This window comes from Oryx dammah, unplaced genomic scaffold (assembly GCF_014754425.2).
Source record: "Oryx dammah isolate SB20612 unplaced genomic scaffold, SCBI_Odam_1.1 HiC_scaffold_2, whole genome shotgun sequence".
Taxonomy (NCBI): domain Eukaryota; kingdom Metazoa; phylum Chordata; class Mammalia; order Artiodactyla; family Bovidae; genus Oryx; species Oryx dammah.
Window position 1 is genome coordinate 74,907,657 of NW_024070186.1, and position 23,338 is coordinate 74,930,994.

Genomic DNA, 23,338 nt, shown 5'->3' on the forward strand with positions numbered 1-23,338 from the left:
CAAAACTCCAGTAGCTTCCTGTCTGACTAATAAAAACCCTTTGACGTGATCTGCTCCTACTCTTCACCAGGTCACCTGTTTCAGCCTTCTCTCTGTTTTAAGGATTTTGCTGGTGCTATGCCCTGTGCTTGGAATGATCTAGAAACCGTGTGGTACTTTCCCTCACCTCCTTCAGGATCTGACTCAGAGGTCACACTAGCTACACTCCCAACTCTTCCTTCCAGCTACCACACACATACTTCTTAATCCCTTTTCTTGCTTGCTTTTTCTCCTTCTCACTATATAATATTCCATGTATTTTCCTTATTTATCTCATCTACTTCTTTCTCTCAGCTCTATTATATAAGCTGCATGTGAGCAGAGTGATTTGCTTTGTCTTTTTTATTCTCTGCTGTAACCCTAGTGCCTAGAACAGGGTTTAACTCATAGTGAGTAGTAAATAAATGTTAGTTGAGTGAATGAATGAATCATGTTGAAACTGCTCAAGTGGTTGAATATAGTATTGCTTAATTGTCTTAATGTGGCTGAATATAAAATAATTAAAGGTTTTTTGTTTACTGAAATCAAAGTATTTTTGACATAATGGGAAAAAATCCCATTTAAGCCGAGACTTTCAAAATGTCAGTATACGTTTATACTCATTCGATTACTACTTATCAAACCCTGGATATTTTCAGGTATGCTGTCAGTATGCAATTAAGAAATAGTGCTTTCAATAGGTTTGTTATTGTTCAGTCGCTCAGTCATGTCCGACTCTTTGAGACCCCATGGACTGCAGCATGTCAGTTTTCCTTGTCCTTCACCATCTTCCGGAGCTTGTTCAAACTCATGTCCATTGAGTCGGTGATGCCATCCAGCCATCTCATTCTCTGTCGTCCCCTTCTCCTCCTGCCTTCAATCTTTCCCAGCATCAGGGTCTTTTCCAATGAGTCAGTTCTTCGCATCAGGTGATCAAAGCATTGGAGCCTCAGCTTCAGCATCAGTCCTTCCAATGAGTATTCAGGATTGATTTCCTTTAGGATTGACTGGTTTGATCTCTTTGCAATCCAAAGGATTCTCAAGAGTCTTCAACACCACAGTTCAGAAGCATCAATTCTTCAGCACTCAGCCTTCTTTATGGTCCAACTCTCACATCCATTCATGACTACTGGAAAAACCATAGCTTTGACTATATGGACCTTTGTCGGCAAAGTGATGTCTCTGCTTTTTAATATGCTGTCTAGATTGGTCATAGCTTTTCTTCCAAGGAGCAAGCGTCTTTTAATTTCATGGCTGCAGTCACCATCTGCAGTGATTTTGGAGCCCCCCAAAATAAAGTCTGTCACTGTTTTCATTGTTTCCCTATCTATTTGCCATCAATAGGTTAGAACTAAGTAAGTTACTCTTGAATGGGTAACATAAATATAGTCAATAAGTAGTAGTATTTTTTTCCTAAACCTGCCATAGCATGTAAAAATAGATGTATATAAAATGGTAGCAAATTTACTTGGAGAAAATAAGAGTGCACGTACAAATAAAAAGTCACGAAGAAAGCTCAAGAAGAAAAGATTGACTTCCAAAATTTTATGTACTATAATGTAGTTGCCCTTGAAACCATGTGGTATTAGTACAGATAGGTCAAAATATAAGGAGCAAGACTGAAAACCAAAATTAGACACATCAGCATTAAGAGGATTATTTTGAAAAACAAAAACCTAACCTGTGAATCAGAAATTAGCATGGATCCAATTCAGAAGAAAAAGCATTAGTATATGTACTGCACATGCATATATAGAATGAAGACAAAGATGGAAACAAATACCAAGATAAAGATTTGTGAAATCAAGTTGTTTAGAGATTGTTTAATAAGCATGGAATATTAAAGTGATAACATTTTCTTAGTATACATAATTTATGCCAAAATTAAAAGTATTAAAAAACAGAGCAAATAAACCAAACTGCTTTCTGGACATGGTTTTAGATATTTTAAAAAACTTTTTGCAATTGCATATGGAAATTAAAAATCTTTTAAATCTAAAGTTCATATTAAACTATGGGAGGAGAACTTTGCTTCTGTTTAAGATGTAGAAAGTTGCAAAGAGAACATTTCTCTCACTCCTAACATTAGAAAAACCTGATAATCCATAAAGACATTAACTTTTCTTGAGTCCATGAGAGAGTTGGGTTCACAAGACAGTCAGGTAAACCGAAATTCCAAAGACAAGCCCTTCTGAGAAGAGAAGGGGCACAGAACTGTTTTTACCTTCGGCAGAGCACGGGAGGAAACAGTGACCAGCATAAAAGGGTGATTGGTAAAGAAAAAGTTAAAATTTTAACGAATTCTTGATGTCTGAATATGGGGCTAGAATAACAGTCTAGAATAACTGGGAGCCCCAGACACCAGGGAGTCTGCACTCACTCAAGCTGTTTTCTATAGATCCCTTGTGTTAATTTCCTAGGGCTGCCAAAACACAAGTGCCACAAACTAGAATGAGCTAGAACACCAGCAATTCTATCATAGTTCTGGATGCAAGAAGTCCAAAATCGAGGAGCTGGCTGTGCTGTCTGTCTCTCTGAAGAATGTAGGAAAGAATCTACTCCCTGCCTTTCTCTCTCTCTCTTTTTAAAAATTGATATTGGATAGTTTTTATTATTTTTAATTTTTGTTTTATGTTGGAGTATAGTTTATCTCCCTGCATTTCTCCTAACTCGTGGCATTTGCTGACAGTTCTCAGTATTACTTGCTCTGTGACTGCATGGCTGTAATCTCTGCCTTCATCTTCACATGACTGCCTTCTTTCTGTGTGTGTGTCTGTGTCTCTGTGGCGCCTTCCCGACATCTTAACCATTCATGTGTTCAGTAGCGTTACCTTTATGCACACGGTGCAGCATATAAGTTTTGGCATGTTGTGTTCTCATTTCGTTTGTCTCAAGATATTTCCTAATTTCCCATATGTTTTCTTCCTTGACGCGTTGGCAGCTCATAATGTGTTTAATTTCCACATATTTATGCATTTTCCCATTCGTGTTCTTCAGCTCCTGAAGTCGTTTGGTTCTTCTTTTTATGCTTTATCTTTGCTGATAGTCTTGTTTTGTTCATGTGTCATTTCCCTGATGTTCTTTAGTTAGTTGTCTGTGTTCTCGTGTAGCCCATTGAGCACCTTTAAGACGATTGTTTTCATTCTTTGTCAGGTAATTCATGAGCCTCCATTTCTTTAGGGTCAGTTTCTGGAGATTTCTTTTGTTCCTTTGGTTGAGCCATGATTCCTCCTTTCTTACTGTGCCTTGTTGTTTTCTGCTGGAATTCGCACGTTAGAAAAAAACTGCTACCTTTCCCAGTTCTAGGGACTGGCTTCATAAGGGGAAGGCCGTCACCAAGTGAGCTCTACTGAAAATTCTGGGAGCCTCTTAAACCTTCTGTGAAAATGCATCTTCTCTGAGCTTATATGAATTGTATTGTAAGATCTTACGGAAAAACCCAAATGAACTTTGACCAAACAAGTGTGTATCTTCCCAATTAGTTTCTTTTTCAGGAGTTTGTAATCTTTTGCTCCCTCTGGTGTTGATCTATAGTATTGCTGGTTTTCTGGTGCTAGAACCCGTCTCTGAGCTCTCTTCTGTTCTCAGTGGGACTTGACTTCCTAGGAGTTGAGTCAGAGGTGTTTCGAGTTAACCAATTTTGTGTCTCAAAATTATGTCTCTAAAGAATTCAAAAGAGTGGAATTTTGATCTGAGTAGTACCTTAGGACTTTCCTCCTACTTTAGAATGACTTTTCCGGAGAATGTTCCTAGTAGTACTCGTTGTTGCTTCCATTCTTTGAGAATGTTAGTCTTGCAGTCCCATACATCTGCTGTCATTCCCTGAGTCATCTTTGCTCATTTTCTTGCCAGCCCAGGAAGGTCTTCAAGACTTCACATTCTCTTTAGTTATTGTTTGACTCTCCTTTCCTTCTCATTCAGCTGTTTTGAAAGAATTTCTATGCTTTTTTGGTTGAAATTAAGAGAAAGAAGAGAAAGGATAGGGGGAGGGAGAGATTCAGACACATTTTTTAAAAATATGGTGGTTCTTTGTATTTGCTGAAATAATTTATTAACATATTAATTGCGTCACTGTTTTAAAAGAAAAAGAATAGTCTGAAGTTCTATTAAGAAGAAAATGATGAATGAGTTTCAGTTCATTCATTGTAATAAATTTCATCAGTGCATTATAGAGCTACTTTTATCAACATGGATCAATCTCAAAAAAAAAGTTGCATAAAATAAGTTTTGGAAGGATCTTACAAATTTTCATAAAGATGAAAAATAGTACAGTTGACCCCTTGAATAACACGAGGACTAAGGACACCGACCCCTACACAGTCAAAAATCCACATATAACTTTTGACACCCCCGAAATTTAACTACTAATAGCTTATTGTTGACAGGAAGCCTCACCTATAACATAAACAGTCAATTTATATGTATTTTGTATGTTATATGTATTATACATTGTATTCTTTTTTTTTAATTGGAGGCTAATTACTTTACAATATTACAGTGGCTTTCACCATACATCGATACGAATCAGCCATGGGTTATTCTTAAAGTAAGCTAGAGAAAAGAAAATATTATTAAGGAAATCATAAGGAAGAGAAAACATAGGTACAGTTGTTTAGCCGCTAAGTCATATGCAACTCTTTGCAACCGCATGAACTGTAGCCCACCAGTCTCTTTCTGTACATGGGATTTCCCAGGCAAGGAGACTAGAGTGGGTTGCATTTCCTTCTCTAACAGATACAGTGCTGTGTGCTTAGTGGCTCAATCATGTCTGACTCTTCGCAACCTTATGAACTGTAGCCCGCCAGGCTCTTTCTGTCCTTGGGACTTCCCAGGCAAGAATACTGACGTGGGTTGCATTTCCTTCTCTAATAGCTGCAGTCCTGTGTACCTAGTGGCTCAGTCATGTCTGACTCTCTGCGACCCCATGGACTGTGGCCCACCAGGCTCCTCTGTCTCTGGGGATTCTCCAGGCAAGAATACTGGAGTGGATTGCCATGCCCTCCTCAAGGGGATCTTCCCAACCCAGGTCTCACACCTAGGTCTCCCACACTGCAGGTGGATTCTTTTCCATCTGAGCCACCAGGGAAGCCCAGTAGGTACAGTACTGTACCTTATTTATCAATACCATATGTTTACATCTGTTTATAAGATGAGCCATCTGTCTGTCAGTACCTACATCAATATTGTGTTATGTGATACAAAACATGGTGATGTTATCCATGTTACTAACACTGGACATAAAAAATGAAAAAATAATGAGATAATGTGAAAAAGAAATTCATATTTATACAGATATGACAATTTGTACACTGATAATGAAGAAGTAGCAGTATGACTGCTTTATGGAAGCCGAATGTATCAGTATGATTGCTTCATGTTAGCTCAGCTTATACACTAATGAATGAATCATTATAAAATTTTCATGGCATAGATATTACTATATTATTCATAATGCAATATTAGAAACACTTTTTAAAAAGAAAACCTTATCTATGATAATAAGCTATTTCTCCATTTAGAGAGACAGGCACAGTATATGGTAATGTAATTCTCTGAAAGCAAAGTTATAAAACAGAAAATGAACACATTATTTTTATATTAAATATCACTCACCTTATGCCCATATTAGGATAGACTAGTATCCATGTGTACTTTTATGCATTCATGACATAACTTTTTCTTAAGTTTTTCAATATTTCTAGGCTATCTGGTTCATCTGTTTTTTCAAATTGTCGCAAATTTTCAATAATTTTTCCAGTATATTTATTGAAAAAAATCCACGTGTGAGTGGACCCACACAGTTCAAACCTGTGTTGTTCAAGGGCCCACTGTACTTTTGGGGGGATGATGAACACTATATTCAGAATAGTGATTTAAGTGTTAGAGAGAAGTATGTGAATTTGCAAGAGTACTGGGAGTGTTTGAAAATTTGTCTATTTTGGAAATTATCTGACAGAATTATGGAAAGATGAGATAGTGGGGGAAAAGAGGTGAGTTTTAAAGTTAACTTGTGGATTAAAATTGGAAAGCTCTTTGGACTCTTAGGCAGCTCTGGAGGCTGGTTGGCTGCTTTCTCTACTTGTCTCCCATGGCCTCTGGATTCTAACCGAGGAATGATCTTACTGAGTCTGTTGGTCGCGGTGTGATAGGGAATGCTGCCACGGTAATACCCCTGTTTCAAACATGGGTCCCTGGGTTAGGACAGCAGGATATGTTCACACAAAATAGTGTTTCTCAGAAAGGGGCAGTGGAGTGCAGCAGTTCCTAAGAGATGAAGACACAGGCTTTCACCCACTGCAGTTTGCCCTTTCTTGGCTTCCTGTGCATCTCTGTCACTGTGTTATCACATGGCACAGTAATTGATACATATCTGCCTGTCTTACTAGATTGTTAATTCTTCAAGCACCCATTCTTAAGTACACAGTAGGTGCCTAATGAATGTTTGTGGAATGAATGCAAATGAGCATACCCTTCCAAGAGATATAATACAATTAGTAAAAATATGTAGGTATACCTTGGTATATGAAAGTGAAAAGTGAAAGTCACTCAGTCATGTCTGACTCTTTGTGACCCCATGGGCTTTACAGTCCATGGAATTCTCCAGGCCAGAATACTGGAGTGGGTAGCCTTTCCCTTCTCCAGGGGATCTTCCCAACCCAGGGGTTGAACCCAGGTCTCCTGCATTGCAGGAAGATTCTTTACCAGCTGAGCCAAAGGGAAGCCCAAGAATACTGGAGTGGGTAGCCTATCCCTACTCCAGTGGATCTTGCTGACCCAGGAATCAAACTGGGGTCTCCTGCATTGCAGGCAGATTCTTTACCAACTGAGCTATTAGGGAAGCCCTGGTATATGAAATACGTAGCCAAATGGGATCTTTTTTCATAGCTGATATATATGTTACACATTAGAATAACGATTCTTAAACATTAGAATCATCCTGGAGGACTAATTTAACAAAAAACAGATTGTGTATGTGTATGCGTGCATGCATGCACGTGTTTTAACAAGAACACAGACTGCTAGGCCCTAACCTCAGTTCACTTCAGTTCAGTCACTCAGTCGTGTCCAACTCTTTGCAAACCCATGAATCGCAGCACGCCAGGCCTCCCTGTTCATCACCATCTCCCGGAGTTCACTCAGACTCATGTCCATTGAGTCCGTGATGCCATCCAGCCATCTCATCCTCGGTCGTCCCCTTCTCCTCCTGCCCCCAATCCCTCCCAGCATCAGAGTCTTTTCCAATGAGTCAACTCTTCTCATGAGGTGGCCAAAGTACTGGAGCTTCAGCTTTAGCATCATTCCTTCCAAAGAAATCCCAGGGTTGATCTCCTTCAGAATGGACTGGTTGGATCTCCTTGCAGTCCAAGGGACCCTCAAGAGTCTTCTCCAACACCACAGTTCAAAAGCATCAATTCTTCGGCCCTCAGCCTTCTTCACAGTCCAACTCTCACATCCACAGGAAAAACCATAGCCTTGACTAGACGGACCTTAGTCAGCAAAGTAATGTCTCTGCTTTTGAATATACTACCTAGGTTGGTCATAACTTTTCTTCCAAGGAGTAAGCCTCTTTTAATTTCATGGCTGCAGTCACCATCTGCAGTGATTTGGAGCCCCCAAAAATAAAGTGTTACACTGTTTCCACTGTTTCCCCATCTATTTCCCATGAAGTGATGGGACCGGATGCCATGATCTTCATTTTCTGAATGTTGACCTTTAAGCCAACTTTTTCACTCTCCTCTTTCACTTTCATCAAGAGGCTTTTTAGCTCCTCTTCACTTTCTGCCATAAGGGTGGTGTCATCTGCATATCTGAGGTGATTGATATTTCTCCTGGCAATCTTGATTCCAGCTTGTGTTCCTTCCAGTCCAGCATTTCTCATTATGTACTCTGCATATAAGTTAAATAAGCAGGGTGACAATATACAGCCTTGACATACTCCTTTTCCTATTTGGAACCAGTCTGTTGTTCCATGTCCAGCTCTAACTGTTGCTTCCTGACCTGCATACAGATTTCTCAAGAGGCAGGTTAGGTGGTCTGGTATTCCCATCTCTTTCAGAATTTTCCACAGTTTATTGTGATCCACACAGTACCTAGAGTGTCTAATTCAGTAGGTCTGGGTGGGGCCTGAGAGTTTACATTTCTAACAAGTACTCAGGTGGTACTGATGCTGCTGGTCCAGAGACCGTAAGTTGAGAATCATCGCATTAGAAAAATCCTGGGAAAAGAATATGGAGATGCACAATGAAAACAGCAAAATCACATATCTCTTTCCTCTAAGTATCACTCCTTTTGGAAATGACTCCTAAAGAAATTAAAAAAAAAAAAAAAGAGCAAAAGGAAATTATTCTAACAAACAAATTTTGCTATTGTGCTGTATTGCAAGTGGACTATTAACCACCATTGCTTCCAGGTCCTACTTTATACAGTGGGGATAACAGCATATTTTAAAATCGGAAACATCTCACCAGGTTATTGTGAAGATTAAGTTTTCAGAACAATGTCTGGCTTAATACATATTAGCTGTTCTTATATTTTTGGTTAATAAGTTGCAAAACTAACCATAGAGAAGAAAAGAGAAAGAGAGAGGTCTGAGCAGAAGATATCATTGTAAGAGTCAATAGGATATAAGAAGTCAGTAAGAGAAAATGTTAGTCATTCAGTTGTGTCTAACTCTTTACAACCCCATGGACTGTAGCCCACCAGGTTCCTCTGTTCATGGAAAGAGGAAGAATACTGGAGCGGGTTGCCATTCCCTTCTTCAGGGAGTCTTCCTGACTCAGGGATTGAACCTGGGTCTCCCACATTGCAGGCAGACTCTTTACCATCTGAGCCACCAGGGAATCCCTACCAAGAGAAAACTCTGAACAAAAAAGGCATAAGATATTTTACCTTTACACGTGAAAATGAAATTTTCACAAATTTACTGTTTGGGAACTCTATTCATTATGCTGTAATGGCCTATATGGGAAAAGAATCTTAAGAGTAGATATATACAAATAATATCATCAAAAGTGTTTTTTTTTTTTTTCTTTTTACTAACTAGATGAGGATTGTGAGGTAGAGACAGAAGAGAGAAGTGCTTGGAAGAAAGCAGTTTGATTATCTAATTTTTCCTTCCTCCCTGCCTCTAGCCTGTACACTTTTATTCCAGCTTCATTTCAAAAATCAGGTTGCAGTTGTACATGAAATTATTATCCCATTTACTGTGCCTTCCTAAATTGGAGGCCGTAGGGACTGGGAACATAGTGAGCTGTAATTATTGTGATGTCATGCTAATGGTTTAAAATTTTTCTTTAAAAAATATTTTATATTCTTTAGATAGTACTGAAGCCATTCCAGCCACTATTATAAAATAGTGCTGAGATATTCTAGGAAAAATATTAAGGAGCAGCCCTCCGTTTGCTGAACTTGCTCTGATACTCTTTCCCCATTCACTCTTGTGTACCAATTCATCTCAACTTCTGAAATACGAATATATTCTGTCGAAACTGAGATTATGAAATGTTTGATTTTTTTTTTCCTGTGCTGTAAACAGCATTTGAGAGCAAGGTAGATGACTGGGCTCAAATTCCAGAGCATACTTATCGTACTTTCACCTTCTGAAAATTAGGGAGAAAAGTGCCAAGGGTGAAACTAGGGGTGTGGCCTAGATTGGGGAGATATTTTGTTTCTATTCCACATAATTCCCACTGTTGCTTATACTCTGTATTGATTTTCTGTGGTTCAGGGTTGGTTTCAGGACTGCCTCACACTTGAAAGGACAGGTTTTGCCATAAGCCTTTTCACAGTAAATCTGAAATAACTTCCTCTCGGTGAAAATAGGTATTTTAGAAAATCTGAAATAAAGCAGAAACAATAAGTGCTTTATTATTATGCAGGTAGTTATGCTAATGTAACAGGAATTAAATGTGTGGACTAAGATTCTCACTTCAGCATTATGTATTGACATACTTAAAAAGTGGGCTTTGATAGCTTGGAGCTATACAAGATTTATTTTTGAATTGGGTGAATATGTGAAGTTTTTCTGTGTATAATTGACCCTATAAATATATACTGTCAAATACAATTAAATTTGATCTTTTCTTAAATGGTCCAAGGGGAAAAAGCATTTCATTTTGTGTAAAGTTTATTGATTCATCAGCAATAAAAATCTGAGTTCAAGGTACAGAGACAGACACCACTTGGCATGCCATTATAACGTGTCATGTGAAAGTAGTTTCTGTTTGCAATTTCCAGATAGATACTCCAGAACTAACAGGGGAATTCCAGCAAGGTCACTCACCTATTCAAATTTTGAAGAAAGAAAAATAGCAAAGGAAAAAAAAAAAGCCTTCGTGTAAACATTAACCTATTTGCTTTTAAGTAGCTCTCTCTTTTCTTTTTTAAATATTGAAAGGAGAGCTCAAACTGGGTTTCCTTTATATTCCAAATCAAAAATAATAAATTTAATTAACTTGGAAGTTAAGTTTATATCTCTGTGGTCTATTATAGCTCTTCTGCATTGGCAAAATATCCAGTGCTTAGGAAAATAGCTTCCCAATGTCCAGCTCTTAAAACACAAAAAGACGGAGTAGAGGCAGGAATTCTTAAACTGTTTTCATTGCGTTTTCTTTGATAGCTATATCAGATGAAACAGATCTAGTTCTTGCTCTTGAAGCTTAATAACCTGCCCTTAAGTGACACTGAGAAACAGGCATTTGACTAAGTAAACATGGCTGGATGTACATGATGAATTAAAGTATTGTCAGTCCCTAAATGTCTTTTGTGTGGCCTAAATACACAATGAAATGTGCACTGTTTAGAAAATAGCAAGAAGAGTTATTCATCCATAGGCTGGCAGTTTATTCAGTCCTGATTCTTTAAATCTGTGTTTTATTTAATGTTAACATTTGCATAATGATAGCATATTGAATTTGGTCTTAACTTCTTATTATGGTATAGCTTACAGATTTTTCCTGTTGCAAACTGTGTGTGCGTTTGTAGGGAAAGGTTCAATGTCTGACCTGTGGTGGTCTGTCTAGTTTGATGCTTTCTGTCCCTCCTGTTCCATGCACCTCATACTGTTGCAGAGATCACAAATGATCTGCTATCTACTGGTGGACAAAGTAGGGCTTTTATAGAAGATGTTTCTTAAACACTGAGTAGATATAAAATATTTATAAAAGCTCTGTAATGCTTATGGAATAACTATATAGAAAACATATGTATCCCTACCGCCCAGTTTTACAAAAGCAATATGACCATTATTCTCTAATATCTCCTATGCACTCCTCTGTGATCCCAAGCTTTTCATCCTCCCTCAGAGGTAACCAACGTTCTGATTTTTTTTTGGGGGGTGGGGGGCCACAATCTGCAACTTGTGGAATCTCAGTTCCCCACCCGGGGGCGGAAACTGTACCCCTGCAATAGAAGCACAGTGTCCTTCCAGAGAATTTTGTGTTAATAATTTTCTTGCCTTTTTTCAATGGTTTTATCACATATCTGTGTATCCTTAAACTGTTTATATATTAGTTTTATTTGTTCTTGAGTTTTAAAACAGAATTATATTGTATGTATTTTTCTGGGACTTAACTTTTTGGGGGTTCAGTGTTACAGTCTTAGATCTATCCGTGTCAGTGCATATAGTTGTTCATTAGTTTTCACTGGGGTATAACTTTGCATCATATGAGTATTCCAGAATTTATTAGCAGAGGAGTTGATTGATGAACATATGAGATAGTCCCATTTTTAGTTATTATGCACATTGCTCCTATATGTATACATATTCCTGAATAGACATCTGCCACATACATGTAAGAACTTCTCAGTGTTTCCCAACCCTTTTCATGCCATAGCACACATTAAAAATTATAGATAATATTTGTACAAAGCTTTCCATTACAGGAATGAAGCTGTGTCTCTGGCCTGGGGGCTTCTTCTTGGCTGAAGGGTTGAGGAGATCCATATCTGGGCACTCCTGTGAGATCCACCCCTGGGCATCCTCCATTTTTTCCCCACCAGGGTGCCATGGAGCAGCAGTTAGGAAACTGGGTTGAGGTGTGTACCTGGGAGTTAAATTGCTGGTTGTAGGAACATGCTTCTTCATCTTTTCTAGATCATAACAAATTGCTTGGTGACACTAGTAATTCCCTTTAACTGATATCCAAAGTGCTTGTATCAATTCTCATTCTTTGAATATATATTTAGGACAGAAAGGGAATCACTGAGAATTCTACCACTCTCATGATAATTAAGGTGAAGTAGGAAAACAGATGATGTGATCACTAATCTAGAGCCAGACATCTTGGAAAGTGAAGTCAAGTGGGCCTTAGAAAGCATCACTACGAACAAAGCTAGTGGAGGTGATGGAATTCCAGTTGAGCTGTTTCAAATACTGAAAGATGATGCTGTGAAAGTACTGCACTCAATATGCCAGCAAGTTTGGAAAACTCAGCAATGGCCACAGGACTGGAAAAGGTCAGTTTTCATTCCAATCCCAAAGAAAGGCAATGCCAAAGAATGCTCAAACTACTGCACAATTGCACTCATCTCACATGCTAGTAAAGTAATGCTCAAAATTCTCCAAGCCAGGCTTCAGCAATACGTGAACTCCCTGATGTTCAAGCTGGTTTTAGAAAAGGCAGAGGAACCAGAGATCAAATTGCCAACATCCGGTGGATCATGGAAAAAGCAAGAGAGTTCCAGAAAAACATCTATTTCTGCTTTATTGACTATGCCAAAGCCTTTGACTGTGTGGATCACAATAAACTGTGGAAAATTCTGAAAGAGATGGGAATACCAGACCACCTGACCTGCCTCTTGAGAAACCTGTATGCAGGTCAGGAAGCAACAGTTAGAACTGGACATGGAACAACAGACTGGTTCCAAATAGGAAAAGGAGTACGGCAAGGCTGTATATTGTCACCCTGCTTGTTTAACTTATATGCAGAGTATATCATGAGAAATGCTGGGATGGAGAAAGCACAAGCTGGAATCAAGATTGCCAGGAGAAATATCAATCACCTCAGATATGCAGATGACACCACCTTTATGGCAGAAAGTGAAGAGGAGCTAAAAAGTCTCTTGATGAAAGTGAAAGAGGAGAGTGAAAAAGTTGGCTTAAAGCTCAACATTCAGAAAACGAAGATCATGGCATCCGGTCCCATCACTTCATGGGAAATAGATGGGGAAACATTGGAAACAGTGTCAGACTTTATTTTTGGGGGCTCCAAATCACTGCAGATGGTGACTGCAGCCATGAAATTAAAAGAGGCTTACTCCTTGGAAGAAAAGTTATGACCAACCTAGGTAGTATATTCAAAAGCAGAGACATTACTTTGCCGACTAAGGTCCATCTAGTCAAGGCTATGGATTTTCCTGTGGTCATGTATGGATGTGAGAGTTGGACTGTGAAGAAGGCTGAGGGCCGAAGAATTGATGCTTTTGAACTGTGGTGTTGGAGAAGACTCTTGAGAGTCCCTTGGACTGCAAGGAGATCCAACCAGTCCATTCTGAAGATCAGCCCTGGGATTTCTTTGGAAGGAATGATGCTAAAGCTGAAACTCCAGTACTTTGGCCACCTCATGAGAAGAGTTGACTCATTGGAAAAGACTCTGATGCTGGGAGGGATTGGGGGCAGGAGAAGGGGAACGACCGAGGATGAGATGGCTGGATGGCATCACTGACTCGATGAATGTGAGTCTGAGTAAACTCCAGGAGTTGGTGATGGACAGGGAGGCCTGGTGTGCTGCGATTCATAGGGTCTCAAAGTGTCAGACACGACTGAGCAACTGAACTGAACTGACTGAGGAAAACAAAATAATGTATTATTCCCTAGGATATCAATTCAGATTTGCTTCCTCAAAAACATGAGACTGTCAGCAATTCTTTAAGAAGTGGCAGCAGAGAGTTACAGGAAGTAGATGATGTTAAGAAGTGACAACATGGCTCTGTAATTTGTAATTGACTGTGAAAGCTAACAATCCAGGCTGAATGAAATACGTGTGAAAGCTGTGATTTTGTCTTTCAGGTTCAGTGCTGCATTACTTTTTTGTTTTTTAGCCTCAAGAGGTACTTTCAGACAAGGTATACATGGTGGAGTAGTGAAAGCTATTTGCTATGTTGGTACTTTTATTGGTTTGGCCAAAAAGTTTGTTCAGGTTTTTCAGTACCGTCTTACAAAAACCCAAATGAACTTTTTGGCTAACCCTATAGTTTAGAGATTCAAACGTTTAGAAAAGAAGCTGGTGTAACTATTCTTAAAATTGATTTTCTTTCGAATAGTAAAAAAATCCCTAAGTATCAGAATTACAGTAGGGTAGTAAATGATGTTGATATTAATTTCTTCCTTCAGATGACATTAGACTAGATAGTTGATTTTTTTTTAAATTATTAATCCTACATAGTTTGCCATGACATTTTCAAGAAGCATCTGTATATCACCTATACTGTTACTGCTCTAATGGTTTTCTCACACAAAAGATTTAAAAGAAATCTTTACTTGGTGGAATCATTGCCTTGTGGTTTGTGGACCAAGGCTGTTTAAAATTAGATGGAAAATACCAGAGCAAAGCTTTCAAATATATACTTAAAGCATTTGCCTACAATGCAGGAAACCTGGGTTTGATCCCTGGGTCTGGAAGATCCTCTGGAGAAGGAAATGGCAACCTATTCCAGTACTCTTGCCTGGGAAATCCCATGGATGGAGGAGCCTGGTAGGCTACAGTCCATGGGGTCTCAAAGAGTTGGACACGACTTAGCAACTTCACTTCACTTCACTGCCAAAGCAGTATGTTAATTTACTTAGCAGGAAATTACATATGAAAACTACACTTGCATCTTACCAATAGACCATGCACTACACATCAGCCAAGATTTCAGCTGTTTTGTTATAAATTAGAATTTGAAGCATAGTCACCAATTCTTGCATTAACATATATGTTTACAGTATATGTCTGTATGTGTATGCTTATACATATACATTTATGCATGTGTATATGCACACATACCACACATGCATACATATTTACCCTATGTATATACATAAATTATATATATGTCTGTATATATTTACACACACACACATATATATATATGGTATTGGTTGGTACTTAGTATATATTCATCATTCTCAAATAGCATTGATAACGCATCTAAGTATAGTTGACAGTGTGACTTCCTTCTCAGTATGTAGCCAAGCTTACCTATAGACATAAAAGATAAATAATATATGGAAATATCAAATAATGGTAAATATGATAAATCCAATATTTTGTTCATTATTTTTCTTCTTTGGATGTGAAATGTTTATTGTAATTTGCCCTGTGGGGCCATAGTTCACTGAGTTATTTTTAAAATTATAGATCTTGAGTTTTAGTAGCAAGACCACATTTCAGGATAGCTGACCATTATATTGGTGCTTCTCAAATTTCTGCCCAAGTACCCCTTTATGGAAGTGGAGAATGAATTTGTAGCCCTAAAAGTAAAAAGGTGACCCCCATGCTTGAAATTTTAGGACCTGTTTGAATTTTAGAAACATATGCAAATTTTGCATTCTTCTCTCTTATTTGTATATTTTCCTCCTAATGAAGCTGATTCTACAAAACAATCTATGCCGTAGCTTCATATACCCAGTTTGAGAAGCATGATAATAAATGGAATCCCATTTCTTGAAGGCCTTTGACTCAGAATTGCTCTCTTCTAAGAAAACTTCGATTTTTGTGATCTGGGCTCCATTTAGGCTTCACCGAAAGTGAAAAGGTCTCCTGAGTGACCTCCTTTGCCATCAGTTCTCTCTCTTTAACCCATCGTGATGTATTCTTTTGTATATCCTCATTTCTTGTACAGTACATTTGATGGAATACCTCTTTGATCTTTTATCTTGGTTTCCCAGAAATTACCTCACCATGCTTGTTCTCAAAAGCCTCTGCCCATTCCTTCCCTGTTTTCTTTGCTACGATGCTCTTCCCCCTAATTGTGGTTCTGTTCTGTGGCTCACCTTTGGCCTCTCCTTCCTTACCCTGTATCATCTTTCTCAGCTATCCCAGTCAGTCCTCTCCCCTGAACTCTCATCCTCTAATATTCAGAGGCCTTTTGGACGATCGAACTAAAAGATTTAGGGTCACTCTCACATCCCCAGTGACTTGCACAGTGCCTGGCATAGTAAGTACCAACAAATATTTGCTGAATGAATTAATTAAATGTATCTCATTCCCCTTCAAACCAGCTTCCTTTTCCAATTTTCATCTTTTGTCCCTAGTTTCATTATTCTTATCTCTCTCCACTACTGCAAATATTTTATTTTTTCCTTCTGAAATATGTTATATCTATCTAGTTCTTTTCATTGTGTTTTCATGACTTACCCTCAGGCAGGCCTTCATCACCTCATGCCAGGATTACTCCCACGGTTTCTCATTTGGCCTCTTTGATTCTACTCTGTCCTCTCTCCAAGCCATTTCCACCATAGCTGCCCTATTAACTTGTTAAATGTTTCTTGTTTTAATAAACTTTTTATTTAGGGAGTAGTTTTAGATTTACAGAAAAGTTTGCAAAAATAGTACCTTCACCTAGTTTCTCAGATGGTAACATCTTATGTAACCATGGCTCATTTGTCAAAATTAAGAAGTTAACAGTGGTACGTGACTATTAACTAAAATCCAGACTTTATTTGTTTTTTGCCAGATTTTTTACCACTCTACTTTTTCTTTTCCAGGATGCCATATTGCCACTTAGCATATCTATATTTTTAAGTAGGTAACATCAGCTTGGGTAAAAATTCAGAAAGGACAAAAGGATGCATAAGTTTCCTTCCCACCTTTGAACCATAGCTACCAGTCCCTTCCCTAGAGAGAACCCACTGTTTCTGGATTCTTGGATGTTCTTCCAGAGAGATTTTCAGTGTATTCTGTCTCTCTCTCTCTGTCAAACATACACACGCAGATAGTTGCATTCTACATATAGTGCTCTGTACTTTACCTTTTTAAACTTAATACAGCTTGATCATTCTTTATCAGCAACATAAATATGCCTTGTTTTCTTATTACACTGGGTATCTGTGCTATAATTTACCAGTTCCCTTCTCACTGACATCTTTAACTTTTGCAAACAATGCTGCAGTGAATATTTATGGACATGTTATCATTTTATATATGTATTTTTTAGTTATTGCTGGGTCAGAGGGGATATGTATTCATAATTTGATTGCCAGTTTGCTTTTCAGTGGTTTTACCAATTTATCCTCCATTATTTACCCATAACTTCACCAACACTATGCCTTATGTGACTTTGAACTTTGCCGATTTGATAGGTTAAAATGATGTCTTTGTATTTTGAACTGTATTTCTCTTATAATGAATGAGGTAGAGAGTCTTTATATTTAAGAGCCATTTATATTTCTTCTTTTGTGAACTGTTCATATAACTTTGCCCATTTTTCAATTTGGTTATTAATGTACTCATAATTTTATTTTCCTTCTTTAAAATATTTCAATTTTACCTATTTTCTAATATATTAAGTTTAAATCCTAGTTCCCTTTTCAAGACTTTACATCATATGTCTCAGCCCTAGTTTTGCACTACTTTCCAACAATCACTACTGCTCTGATGAGTCTGGGTTTTATACTCTTACAAGGGCACACAGTACTCACCCCAGCCTTCTTTCATAGTGGCCCCCATCTCCTCCCTCCACTATGTCTCTGCTTTTGAGACAGAGATTGTTTTCACTTCCTACAATTGGGAAAACTTCCTTTTAATTTCAAGTAGACTTCTGGAAAGAATAATTAATTGATAGTTTGTAAACTCTTAGAAAATGATAATCACTGAGACAGTGCTGAAAAACAAAATGGAACAACTGCTGATATCGAACTAACCACATCTCCATTTCCAGACGCGTTCTAGTGGGCTGGTACGCTGTAGACACACCTATATTATTAAGGCATTGATTTTATCCTTCTGATATACTTGAGAAGTTAAAAACACTATAGGCTACATGAGAGTAAGTGTTTTTGTAGCTGATCAGACTTGTGTACCCAAAGAGTATTGATTTATGGACCGAGGTCAAATTGAAGATCTCTAATAACAGGACTCTGTTCTCTGTTTCAGAAGTCTGTTCTTCATCTTGATTACTCAGTGTTTATTTATTGATAACTTGGTAAATACATGGAGATGAAGTCAGTGCAGTTAGGGTTAAAAAGATATTTCTGATGACAGAGTACAGAGGCATGATTCAAAATTACCTTAATATTAGAAGGATGGGCTTAGAGGGGAAGGATGGGGTGAACGGATACTTACGGAGTTTGGGATGGACATGTACACACTGCTATATTTAAAATGGATAACCAACAAAGACTTACTGTATAGCACATGGAACTCTGCTCAGTGTTACATGGCAGCCTGGTTGGAAGAGGAGTTTGGGGGAGAATGGACACATGTATATGTATGGCTGAGTCCCTTCACTGTTCACCTAAAGCTATCACAACATTGTTAATTGGCTACAACTCAATACAAAATAAAAAGTTATAAAGAAAAAAAAAAGCAAGCTACCAAGTTTGTCAGATTTTAAAAAAAAAATTTTTTTTTTTTCTTCATCAGACTTCATTTGGCATATTCTATCAGTTTTGGGTTTATGTTTTCAAAAAGACATTTTGAAATTAAAGTACCTATATTTCTATTGCTGCCATAAAAAGTGGTCACAAGCTTAGTGGCTTAAAACAACACAAATTTATTATCTAACAGTTCTGTAAGTCAAAAATCCAGTGTGGATCTCATGAGGCTAAAACCAAAGTTTTTTCAGGGCCATGTCCCTTTCCAGAGGCTCTAGAGAATGTGTTTCCTCTGGCCTTTTCCAGCTTCTATCAGCCCCCTTTCTCCATCTTCAAAGCCAGCAAGAGCAAATCAAGCCCTCACATTGCCCCTCTCTTACCAAAGCTGGAAAAAATTGGACATATCCAGATAATCTCCCTGTCTCAAAGTTCTTAACCTTAACGGCATCTACAGAGTCCCTTGGCTATTAAGGTAACAGATTCCAGTGATTAGGGAACGAACATCTGTGGAGGAGGTCATTGTCTGCCTACCACAGTGCTTATTGCAGAGGATCACCAAGATAGTGAAGGGCCCAAATTAGGTACAAGAATCAGACTAAGAAGAATTGAAGATGATTCCAAATATATTGCTCAGGAGAGAATAAGATAATGTTTATAAAGTGATTAGTGTAGTTAAATACATAGTAAATGGCTTTTGCTCCAAAGGCTAATGCTACAAACTATAGAAATATAGTAGCTCAGAGGGAAAGAAGCTTAGGGATGTGGAAAGGGATGACGCAGCATAATATTTTATCTTATGAAGAGCTTAATTTGGCGGGGATGGTGGGGAGGATCTTAAGTTCTCACTTTACATTAGGTCAGCAAGTGGTTTCAATGTCAGAAAGCACTACATTTAATAAGAACTCTGCGTTGTTTCCCAACTAGTGAAAGAGCTGTGGCGAATGGAGCTGATGGGGAACTATAATAGAAAAGCAACTTTCTGGCCTCTTGGTGCCGTGATTATACAATGTATGCACTCTGAGGAGACGGGAGGACTTTTATGAAGGAAGATTTTTGAATCCCAGAGGATTATTGTGTTGGTTGGTTGGTTGGTTTGGTTTTTCTAGGAACACAGGGAAATTCCCTCTGAAACCAAAACCCAGCCATCACAGATTAGGAGTCTCTTCAGGCTTTCTCTGTAATCTTCCATAAATTTGCGTCTTTAAACATGTCCAGGTAAACCTCTGAGAAGTTGCTGATAGGTGGTTATCAAGCAGAAGTTTAATGAACAAACCCTCCCACCTTGTTGGGTGGTAGCTTCCAAGGCCATGGTAAATGTGTATCAGTGAACCTGATCCAGAACCAGCCAGGAAGGGAACAAAGTTTAGTCTGTGAGGAAGCAGGCAGCTGCTGGTAGTTTCATGCTGTCTGATCCGACTTCAGGTTGCTGCAGTGTAAGTATTTTTTAAAAAATATTTTGATATTTGAATATGAAAGCATTGTGGAAACAATTTCTAAGATTAAATTAAGGTACTAAATCTTGTATACTAGACCTACTTGCAAGAAAGTTTCAGCATTTCACAATAGTTTTATTTTATTTTATTTTTTTTAAGAAAAGGGAAGTCCTAAAGTCTTTCAGCAAGTGTTCTGCTAACTCAGGTCCTCCTGCTTGCATGAGATGACTTTTAATGTCTTGTCTTTGATTGAGTAAAGGTGCTTACAGTCAGGAAGTAAAAGTAATGGAATATATATCTGGTGCCCAAAGATTGATTATTTCCAAGTAGTGCTGAAATTTCTCCCCGATGTTCTTAATGGTTGCTGTCTCTTTAGTTTAGGCTCTTATTACAAGATTATGTTAGCAAATATTTAGTAGTCTCTCAGGTAATTAAACTGGAGCTTTTGATGTTCAAAGAAATCAAATGAATGAGAGCTAAGTAGAACTAACATGATTTAATCAGATATTGGGATCCTAAATTTGAGAGCAACAGAGTATATTTTCAAAGAGGAGGAACTTTGTGAAATGGATGGAAATGGCAAGCAGCCTTAGAAATTTCTTCCAACTTTGGAGAAATATGTTTTTAAGACTTTGACATATGTACTAATTTTCCAGACTAAATTCCCTGTACTGTCCTATGTAAAATAAATTTCATATATGAAGTGAAAATTGTTGCAATTCAGCTGTTGTAGTTCTGCTTTGATACTAGGATTCCAGGAACTATTCATTGTTATACAAACATTGACTCTACTGAGTGCAGCTATGAGAGTGTTAAGGTTGCATTTGGTGCTAGAGAGGTTGTTATTTTCTGTTTCCCTTTGGCCACGATATATCTGAAAAAAAAAATCTTGGTACTGGAAAATGGTATAACTTTGAACAGAGAAACAAATTTTGATGTGGTTAATATATAAAAGTTATAAAGGCTGGCAGTGGGCCAGTAGCCTTTCAAATCATTCAGGAAGTACTGATTGTTTATATGGAAGTACTCTGGGTTTCCCCTTTGCTCTAGCTTCACCTCAGACCTCAGGGACGTTCAGTTTATTTTTCTAGTCTGCCTCTTATTCCTACTGGACTTGAGTGAGAGCCCACCTGGCAGTACTGGGCCCCAGCTGACCCTTGGTGGGATAGAAGCCCAAGACACACTGTCCTAAGCAGGTTCTAGGACTGTAATAAAGTGAGACCTTGGTTCATCCTGTAGACGGCTGAACTGCAATGATTCTAGGTTCCTGAGCTGATTAAAACTTGGCCAACTCAATAGCTGTTGCTGGGCCAGGTTACTTATTTAGTTATCAGTTCATGAGGGGGCGGGGGTTGGGTGTCCTGGAAGAGAAGCCAATATGGCAGGTGACACTATTACCAGAGAAGCAGCTGTTTACTAACCGTATTGGAAGTATTTCGGTCCTTTAACCACCTGGAGGAACACACAGGTGTGCCCGGGCTTAATCTTAACCAGATACTGTCAGGGATTTTTTTAAAAAACCAACCTCCAGTAGCTGTCTCTAACACCCAGACCATTGCACATACCCCATGAAGCCTGTATGATCTGCTTTCTGACCACCTGTTGAACATCATTGCCTACGTCATTCACTTCACAAAGTTTGCTCCAGCTACATAAATGTCTTGCTGTTTCTCGAACACATCAAGCGTGTTCCTGCCCCAGGGCGTGTGCTGCCCTGCCAGGAAAACTCTCCCTACAGTATTTCTGCCTTCCTTCCATTCAGGTCTCTACTCGGATACCCCCTCCTCAGAGGCACCACCACCTCACTTCCGCTACATTGCTGCTTTTTCCTTCATCCTGATTTACTTTTCTTAAATAGCTACCTGGCATAATTTATCAGTAAAATATATAGTCTTTCCCACTAGAATAGAAGTTCTACGAGGGGCAAAAACCACATCTTGTTCAGTGCTATATTGCCAGTGCCCCAAATAGTGCCCACTGGACATACAGTATATTCTTGGTAAACATTTGTTTTATGAATAATTTAATGTCAGTTGGTACCACTAAAATTTACTTCTAACCAGAGGAACTCCACTCCGGTATTCTTGCCAGGCCATGGACAAAGGAGCCTGGAGGGCTACAGTCCATGGAGTCGCAAAGTCAGACATGACTGAGCAACTAAGTGCACACACACACACACACACACACACACACACACACAGGAATTTTCATTGAATTTTTTGAATAGGTGATATATTCACATGGTTCCAAGACCAAAACATATTAAAAAGTTATTTTGAAATCTTCCCACCCCAGTCCCCTATCCATTCAGGACCCCCAAATCACTATTATAATTTTTATTACTATTACTATATTTTATTATTATCCTTTTCCTATATCTAGAGTTTCTTTATATATCAAGGAATTATAAATAGATTCCTACTTTCCTCCTTTTTACATATACTATGATATATACTGTTAATTTTATCACTTATATGTTGAACCTCTTTCCATATCAGTACATGATAAGCATTCTCATTTTAAAATAGCTGCATAGTATTCCATTGTAGAGATGTCTGCTGGCTCAGTGGTAAAGAACCCGCCTGCCAATGCAGAAGACGTGGGTTCCTCCCTGGGTCAGGAAGATCCCCTGGAAAAGGAAATGGCTAGCCCACACCAATATTCTTGCCCAGAAAATCCCGTGGACAGAAGAGCCTGGCAGACTACAGTCCACAGAGTCACAAAGAGTCAGACATGACTTCAAGACTAAACAACGACAAACCAATCATCCAGTAATGGGCATTTTGGTTATTTCCAATATTTTTCTTTTGTAAACAATGCTGAAATTCACAATCTTGTGACTGTATCATCCCATATATTCTTACAATATATCTGAATGATTAAATTCACCAGAGTAGAAATGCTAGATCAGAAGATGTCGTGGCTGTTGCCTAATTGCACTCCATAGGGATTGTTTCAATTTGTACTCCCCCAGCAACAAACATATAAGAGAGTACTATTAGACTTTCAGATTTTTGCCAATCCGATAACTTAAAAACTGGTTTCAGCATAGTTTTTTTTTTAAGAATTCATAATAAAATTTGTGTTAAAGTTTTAAAAACAATTTAAAATTTTTAAATTGTGATTTTAAAAAATGTAACATTTATCATTGTAACCATTTTTAAGTGTACAAATCATTAGTTTTAAGTACTTTAACACTTATGAAACAAATCTCTAGAGCTTTTTCATCTTGTAAAACCAAAACTCTTTACCTATTAAATGGCAACTCTCCACTTTCCTCTCCCCCATTTCCTGACAACCACCATTCTACTTTCTGTTTCTGTGACTCTGACTAGCATAGATACTTCATATAAGTGGAATCATACAGTTT

At 38.2% G+C, this 23,338-nt stretch overlaps 1 protein-coding gene across 2 annotated transcripts in view; it reads left to right on the forward strand.

Annotated features, from left to right (window-relative positions):
- The window catches only part of MAP3K13 (mitogen-activated protein kinase kinase kinase 13), a 158,852-nt gene that overhangs the window by 13,796 nt on the left and 121,718 nt on the right, over positions 1-23,338 (forward strand). The window contains exon 1 of one of the 2 annotated variants that reach the window (XM_040252460.1): positions 18,516-19,968. The exons of the other annotated variant lie outside the window; for it this stretch is intronic. The gene's annotated coding sequence lies outside the window, so the exon portion shown is untranslated. Of the gene's footprint in view, positions 1-18,515; positions 19,969-23,338 lie in introns of those variants that run through there. 2 annotated transcript variants of the gene reach the window in all.